The following is a 9,110-nucleotide window of genomic DNA, read 5'->3' on the forward strand; positions in this document are numbered from 1 at the left end:
GCCGAGGTACAGAGGTGGGTAGAGTAGCCAAAATCTTTACTCAAGTAAAAGTACAAGTACTTACGGAAATATTTACTCAAGTAAAAGTAACAATCGTAATAGTTACTTGAGTAAGAGTAAAAAAGTATTAGATGAAAAAACTACTCAAGTACTTAGTTACTAGTTACTTTCGATCTGATTGGTAAGAAGCAAAAACCCTGAATTTCAGACTACAGTGTGTGTGTGTTTAATGGTTAAACAGTGTAAATTAATGGTGTGCTAGGCTAACCACAGCTCTTTTTAAAACATACTTTGTTCTTATATTTTTATAAGTATATGCATTCTTAAAAATATAGTCCCATTTTTAAATCTATATATACACTGCAGACTGTTGTCTGTCCGGATATGTGTATAAATGCAAGATGTCACATTAGGCTATTCAATTTGTTTAGTTTTTAGCCTAATCTCATCTGTACCTATGGCAACGTTTTTGCAAACCACAGCATAATATCACGACAGTTTCAAAGTGAAATGTCCACTGGGTGGCGCTAAAAGCTTAGTTTTTTCCCGGAACAGATTTGCGTGAATCTGACATGTTTTGTTACGTTGTGTTTTTAACGTACACCCACACTAAACCTACCCAAAAGTGTTAACAAAAGCAAATGTGACAAAAATAAAATTGTGTCCATGTATTTTTACCTTGTGTTTAGAAATCGTCTTTGAGCTCTTTTATCATGACTCGTTCTTCATGGGGTTCGTTCTCAAGCTTTTCGCATTGCAAATACAAATCTGTATCAGCTGAGCTATCGAGCAAATCTGGTGAATCAGAAAAGCTGAACATGGAGCTGTGACGCAAACTTCAAAATGTTTTAGTTTACAAACCATAGACTAAAAAAAATGCAGTTTTTCTGCCTAGTGTTCGTTTCTGTTGGAAACTGCAGTGTGTATTGGTACGTATTTTGTGGTTTGCAAAAACATTGTCACAGGTACATTTTGCCAATGAGGTTGCTCGTTTTGTGAAAAAAAAAGATATGTAAATGTGCAGATGTGAATGTTTGTGGACGTGTGTTCGGAGGATTCAAACGATTTGTCAATGCTTGCACAAGAGTGCATATAAGGAAAACACTCGGACAGTGTGTGAAATAGTATTACAATAAAGGAAAAGTTATGCATATAAGCAAAACACTTACCGCTGTTTTCTCAGGTTGGAGCTGGAATTATTGTACGCTGAGATGTCAGTTCATTTTGGTGCACACAGCATGCATTAAATTATGAAACTGTTCTTTTTGACATCTTGGACTGAAAACAGGCTGAACTTGAGACAACGTGCGGGTGATCTACCTCCCATAGCTCACACACATCTCCCTCTGCTTCGGTCATCATCTTCTGACTAAACGCACGCTTTATGCGGGTGATGCATATCCACCTCTTGTGAAGCAGCCCAATGTGACTTGCTTAACTTATTTTAAAATATATAATTAATTATCACCATTGACAGTAGCGGAGGAATGCCACCAAATGTAACGAAGTAAAAGTACAGCTTTTTTTCACAAGAAATGTACTTGAGTAAAAGTAAAAGTACCCCATTTTTAAATTTACTCTAAAAGTACAAGTTACCCAACAAATGTACTCAAGTAAATGTAACGAAGTAAATGTAATTCGTTACTACCCAACTCTGCTGAGGTATGGCTGTCTACGTCCTGATGTAGAGCAACCCGGTACACTACAAGAACAACTGCGGGCGGAGGCTGCCATTGTTGTTGATTCCCTACTCCGCGTTCTGGAAGCAGGAAGTGTGACATAGGCCTATTGTGTAGCCTACAGAACTAGACTGAGAGACCAGGTGTCTTCAATATTGAACCTTTCCATGATATTCTAATTTTCTGAAATATTGAATTTGGGATTTTTCTTAGTTTTCAGTTATAATCATCAAAATTAAAAGAAAAAACACATTTAAAATATATCAGTCTGAGTGTAATGAATGAATATAGTATACAAGTTTCACTTTTTGAACGGAATTAGTGAAATAAATACACTTTTTGATGATATTTTTATTATTTGACCAGCACCTGTATTTGTTGAAGAAAATGTTTATACTTATGTATTTTTCAGAATTTTTTCAGGATTGAGAAAAGTAATCGGACTTCAAATGAAGATGGTCTTTAATAAACTCAGGAACAATATCACAAGAATCACAGGTAACGTAAATGTAGGTATAATGGCATAACATAACGGAGACCAGACAAGTGCTGCGTTCCACTCCACTTTAAGACACGCACTTGCAAACTTCCCTAAGCACTTTCCCTTGGGGGAATCCCTGCCGCCATTTTGAAGTGCGTTCCACTTCGTGAAGTGGACAAGGGAAGTTTATATGGACAGACCCTTGCTCCCTCGATTTTGACCGAGTGAGCGAGTCTACTTCATATGTACACTTCAGGCAGCTTCATATACCACAATGCAACGCGATTGTGACGTCACCACATATCACCTTTAATTTACCCCACCACAAACAACTATAACTATTTTTAAAAACATTTAAAACAACCCAAACACATCCATATACATATAGAATGCTGCATTAAACAATTTTGTAAAGGTAAAAAATAAATAATAAATCAACTCCATAGTGGATTCCAAGTGATCGAGGGCTTCGGGCGTTCCAGTTCAGTCCAATGCCAAGTTTCCGCCAGTAGTGGGCACTCATGCAACGTAAGCAATGACGCACATCCGAGTGAACGGGACGGAGGGAAGTTTGCGAGTGAAGGGCATGATAAAAACGAACCCTGCGTCCCAATTCGCATACTATCCATCCTAAATAGTATTCGAAAATAGAATTAGTATGTCCCAAATGGTAATATGTTGAAAAGAGTATTCCAAAGGTACCCGGATGGTTTACTATTTCCGGTCCGAATTTGAAGTATGAATCGATGGGCACTCTAACGGCTGATATTGCCCGAAACCCACTGCGAGGTCGTATGGGGATTCGATTAGAACTACAAACGCGGATTAAACTTTTGTAATGACATGTTTGGCCATTACCTTTTAAATGCATCATTATATTTAAAATGCAAACACATGAGGAGAGTCTCTGCATTAAAGACCCACACATGGCAGATCAACGAGCGGCTACATTTCTCTCCGATACGGTAGGAGATTAAACTGAAGGTGGAGGATTTGAACTGTGACGAATCTGACGATGATTGACAGGGCAGATAAACGGTGACGGGATGCACGTAACTAAGCGACAGAGTCCGTTAAAGATGGCGAAGTAGTATGTCCCGAAGCTTGCATACTTTTCTGCTACACACTCAAAAGTATATACTTTTTCTTCACAAAAAGAATACATTGGGAATGGCGAATTGGGACGCAGCGGAACTGTGCTGCGATCCAGTTCATTTTTATCATGCCCTTCACTCGCGAACTTCCCTCCGTCTCGTTCACTCGGATGTGCGTCATTGCTTACGTTGCACAAGTGCACACTACTGGCGGAACCGGAACTTGTGCATAAGGTTTAAGTTTAAATGGAACACCCTAAGCCCTTGATCACTTGTTATGGAGGTCCCCGTGGAGACCGTAGTCGCTCTTTCATTAGGAGTGCGATTTCTGCACCTGAAAAGAAGACGTTTTCAGAGAGTGATGCAATCCCAGATTCAGGTTGTTTATTTGTAACAGTCTAGTCTTCAATTTCTAATAATTTCAATATTGTTATTTCTATTAATTTTGAACCACAATTTTTATTGCATAATAATACATCAATACAAAAAGAGATAATACAGAACAATGAACATGTGGAAGAAGAGAAAGAAGAAAATAAAATTAAATGACAATTTACCTAAAATTTGTTCTATAATATGGATGGTTTCAAAGTTTTTTTTTTTATTGGGGGGGGAAGCAATAAAAAGCGATAATAGTTTTTCTGAAGTGATAATAACTAAAAACTTTTCATTTTGAAATTAAGGTATCTTGCTTTGTGAATATGATATTTACCCATCAATAAAGTTTAAGACATCATCTAGCTTTTTACTTTCTGAAACATCAGAGTGAAAAAGAACCAAAATAGAAATATTACACAGTTGAAAGTTGAAATTGAAGCCAAACATTTTTAGAGTAAGAACAGTAGCAGAAGAAGTGTAAAAAAGATTATTCCCCCTCTTAGCAAAAAGAGCAAAGTGGGGAAACATTTCAGTTAACTTAGATATTCAGTTTACTTAGATATTTATTATTATTATTATTATTATTATTATTATTATTATTATTATTATTATTATATTGTTGTTATTGTTATTTTTTCATATTATTTAAACCAAATATTTATTCTTCCAAATTTCAGGACCAAAGGCAAATTGCAAAGGTCAACCCCAGTGTACCAGTACTTCAAATTTACTTTGAAGAAATTATGGACACAAAGACTGACTTCAGACTGTCCCGAGATGCCATATCTATGTTGATTAGACTACTTGGCATGGCTGGAATCCTGTAGTTGAGGTGCTTGTGTTTCTCTATTGGCTTAGGGAAGGGGCTTCTTATAGTGTTGTGTCACGTGTGTTCTCCATTCCAAAGACCACTGCCTTTCGGATCGTCCATTCAATTGCCTTGAAAGTTGTAGCTCTACGAACCAAGTGTATACGATTTCCTAAACCTCAGGACTTGGACAAAGTTGGAGAAGGATTTGCCAGAGATTTGCCAGCCATAGCCATTTTTTCAGAAAGTAAATGGATGGACTGCATTTATATAGCGCTTTTATCCAAAGCGCTTTACATTTTTGCCTCACATTCACCCATTCATACACCGACGGCGATGTCAGCCATGTAAGGCGCCATCCAGCTCGTCGGGAGCAGCTGGGGTTAGGTGTCTTGCTCATGGACACTTCGACACTTGGTCAGGTGGAACCGGGGATTGAACCACCAACCTTCTGGTTTGTAGACAACCTACATGAACCACTGAGCCACTGCCGCCCCTATTAGAAAGTGTGTGGGTGCCATTGATGGGTGCCATGTTAGGATAAAAAAACCTGTGGGACCAGACGCACAAGATTACTTCAATCGAAAGCTCTTTTATTCTATTCAGTTACAGGCCATATGTGACAGCAATGGATTTTTTCTGGACACTTTTGCTGGGTATCCAGGATCAGTCCATGACACAAGAGTACTGAAAAACAGCCCAGTATACACACAAGCTCTCTATCCACCTGCAGGATATTTTATTGTAGGTGATGGTGGTTATCCTTGCATTGAACATCCCATATGTGTTATTACACCATTTAAGGAACCTCTGAGGAATGTTTTAATGCCCATGTTTCAAAAGCCAGGTGTGTAATTGAGAGAGCATTCGGGATGACGAAGTCAAGGTGGCGTAGTATCTTCTCTAAGGCCCTTGAAGTTGACTCACATTTTGTCCCTGAAGTCATCACATGTTGTACTGTATTGCATAATATATGCCTTGGGGTTGGGGACTTTGAGGATCCTGGACCTGAGGCAGCAGAAAATGATGTAGGACCACCTCCTCAAATGGGGCCTGGAGACCTGAGTGGAGCAGCTTTAAGGAACACACTCGCTCGCCAGATTTCGGCACCCAGGACCCAGCTACATGACCACAACTACTTGTAGGCAGTACATTTTATTTGTTTCATAATAAATTGATGACATTTTTGTTTATTTAAGGAAAAATGTGCTACACATGTAAATAGTTCAATGTTTAAAACTGTAGAGGTAATTACATTCAGACTCATCTTTTGTGCATGTTCTTTTTATTGAAAACTTTGCAGTGTAAATGGTGAAATTATTTCAAAATATTTCTAATTCAAGAAAACATGTGCAAAGTAAGCAGTCACAAATTAAAGTGCCACATTAAACTGAAATTCACTTAAATTGCTTTTTTCTCATCAATAAGAACTTCAATTACTGTAACTATCCAAGAAAGAAATCATAATTGGGAGAAAAAAACCATTTGAAATCTCCTTTTATGACAGCAACACATCAATTAATAAAAACTAAATATTATGCAAATACTGAATAATGGCAACAATCCTTGTTCCTGTTTTTAGTATTGCATTGCTAATGCTTAGAACTGTCAGCCAGCCTCTCTAGTATGTCTAAGAGGCGGTCAAGTCTGACATTGCAGATTCTGAAACCTCTCTGCGTCTCTGTCTGCCTCCCTCTGCATAAAATTAAGCAAGTTATCTTTCCTTCGTCTTTTGGGTGTGGGTTTTTGGGGGCTATTGCCAGAGGAAGCAGATGGAGAGGCAGGCGAGAGAGCAGTGGCTGATGTGACAAAGGCTGATGATGATGATGATGATGATGATGGCTGTGGTTAGGGTTGGCTATTTGGTAATGATGTTTGCTGTTGATGGCTGTGTGTGGGTTGGGGATTCTGGGGCCACAGGTGGAGATGGATCTGGTATGTAAAGAGGATGGCACCGGCTGGTTAGTTGAATTTGATGGGGTTGCCAAAACAGATGAAATTAAAACAGGGGGAGTAATACTGGCCCTTGCTCCAATAGTGGAATGCATCAAAGCAAACCACTTCCATGTGCAGCCACTGGGTTCCCCCTGATCTGTCCCAGTGCCTGTTGGAGGGTTCCGGAGCTCCTAAACAAGGTTTGAAAGAGCAGAACACTGTTACAATTTGTAAAACTGTACCAATATCATTTCAAAGTGTCCAGCAGCAATTCAGCACTTAAATGTCAGCAGCATAGATTACAGAATAACTGTAAACATGTAAGATGTTACCTTATATTTTTTCTTTAAATTTTCCCATTTTTTTGAAGCCTGGGCACCTGTCACCTTTCCATCCAACATCATTTCTTTAACAATTGTCCTGGTCAAAGACATAAACACAGCTGATAATAATAATTTCCAAAACAATCACTTGTTTTATGTGTGACAGGGAATAACAGGCATTCACTGTATAAAAAAAAAAAAAAAAAAAAAAGGCAAATTTTGAACTTTTGCAGTACAATCGACTTGGATGTTTAAGTTATTACAACTTAAATTATGTTAAACTAACTTTAAAAAATGAGTTACATCTTGTATAACTAATAAAAACAGGTTTAACATTGCTTAAGTTATTTTAATGAGTTAAAACAATGAAAAAACATATGTTGTCATAACTTATTAAACATAATTTTTTACAGTGTAGTTATATACTTCAAAATAACAGAAAAGCTTGCAAATGTAGCTAATGAGATGTCAAATTTCTGATAGGAATACTTACTCCCACGCCAGTTTGGCAGCATTTCTCCGGCCAGTAAACAGGCTGCTATTTGCTCCTCTAAGCTTAATAAGCTTCTCAGTGTCTTCATCTGACCCTATATACAATAACACACTTGGCTGTAATGCAGTGGGTGTTTGGTTAAACATTCTTATAATTTTTGTGTAGTTAATGTTAAATTATGTAAACCACTTTTATGCAATCTGGTTTATTAATAATATTGTAGTTTTCTTTATTAATGCGCTTTATGCAAATTAAGCTTGTGGGTCTTACAGAATCATAAAATGTAACATTACAATGAACAAATATTTACAAATATAAACAATAGCAGCACTGGAACGCAGCACAGGAGTGAATGAGCAAGGGGAACTTAAATCCAAACACAGATGACTCGGCACAGGTGATCCAGATGATGATTACTAAACTTAGCTGAATTGAACTAAAGCCCTATTCGGACTGGATTAGTGTAACATGGGGACGTGGGGGTAAAGTAATTATTACCAGAGGTTCTCGGTGATTTTAGTCCCGTCCGAATGTGCCATCTCGGTAATCTTTACTGACATTAGCCCTATTCGGTCTGGATTAGTTTAACATGGGGACGTGGGGGTAAAGTAATTATTACCAGAGGTTCTCTGTGATTTTAGTCCCGTCCGAATGTGCCATCTCAGTAATCATTACGGACTTAAGCCCTATTCGGACGGGATTAGATTAACATGGGGACATGGGGGTAAAGTAATTTTACCTCAGGACGTCTGTAATATTAATGGCTAATTCGCACGGGATAAGACATCTCAGTAAAACTAGCAGAAGTGGGAGGAGTAACTCGCTTTACGCACCTCCTTGACGTCATGTGCGTATGACGTTACCGTTATCCCGTGAGCAAACACACAACCTGAGCGCCAGTCTGAACTCCGTCTCCAATATATATGTGTGTTTTAATAAACAGTTAGGTCCAGTCTAACGATTCTGATTGGATTATGTTGGTAATAGACACTTTCCTAGAGCTAAAATGTGTTGAGCCTCTAATAAGTGCTTTTGATCTTCTTTTTGCTTTAAATGATATGCGGGAAATACTGGACATTTGCAACAGATTTGTCCCACCACCTACAACGCAACCGACTGCTTCAAGCGCCTCCAAGGTCGCAAATGCGTTTTTTTTTACTTTTAAACAGGAAATGACAGAATTACACCATACATTTTTACAGCGGGTGCTGCGGGTCTATTCGAACGGGATTAGTATTACCTGAGGTCATTTTTCCAGACCTTTTTACAGAAGGTAAAAGTCTCGGTAATCTTTACTGACGTTGTCCGTAATGATTACCGAGATGGCACATTCGGACGGGACTAAAATCACAGAGAACCTCTGGTAATAATTACTTTACCCCCACGTCCCCATGTTAAACTAATCCAGACCGAATAGGGCTAATGTCAGTAAAGATTACCGAGACTTTTACCTTCTGTAAAAAGGTCTGGAAAAATGACCTCGGGTAATACGAATCCCGTTCGAATAGACCTGCTGTAAAAATGTATGGTAAAATTCCGTCATTTCCTGTTTAAACAGTTTTTTTTTTTTAAAGCGCATTTTGCGAGCTTCGAGGCGCTTGAAGCATTCGGTTGCGTTGTAGGTGGTGGGACAAACCTGTGGAAAATGTCCAGTATTTTCCGCATATCATTTAAAACAAAAAGAAGATCAAAAGCACTTATTAGAGGCACAACACTTATTTTAGCTCTAGGAAAGTGTCTATTACCAACATAATCCAATCAGAATCGTTAGACTGGACCTAACTGTTTATTAAAACACACATATATATTGGAGACGGAGTTCAGACTGGCGCTCAGGTTGTGTTTGCTCACGTTATAACGGTAACGTCATACGCACATGACGTCAAGGAGGTTACCCTGGTGCTGTCACATGTCTGTCC

The 9,110-nt window shown here is 38.4% G+C and overlaps 1 pseudogene; it reads left to right on the forward strand.

Moving 5' to 3' along the window:
- The first annotated feature begins 2,134 nt into the window (after positions 1–2,134).
- Positions 2,135–5,585, forward strand: LOC137049365 (uncharacterized; annotated as a pseudogene).
- Positions 5,586–9,110: the final 3,525 nt, after the last annotated feature.

Source organism: Pseudorasbora parva, chromosome 2 (genome assembly GCF_024679245.1).
Source record: "Pseudorasbora parva isolate DD20220531a chromosome 2, ASM2467924v1, whole genome shotgun sequence".
Taxonomy (NCBI): Eukaryota; Metazoa; Chordata; class Actinopteri; order Cypriniformes; family Gobionidae; genus Pseudorasbora; species Pseudorasbora parva.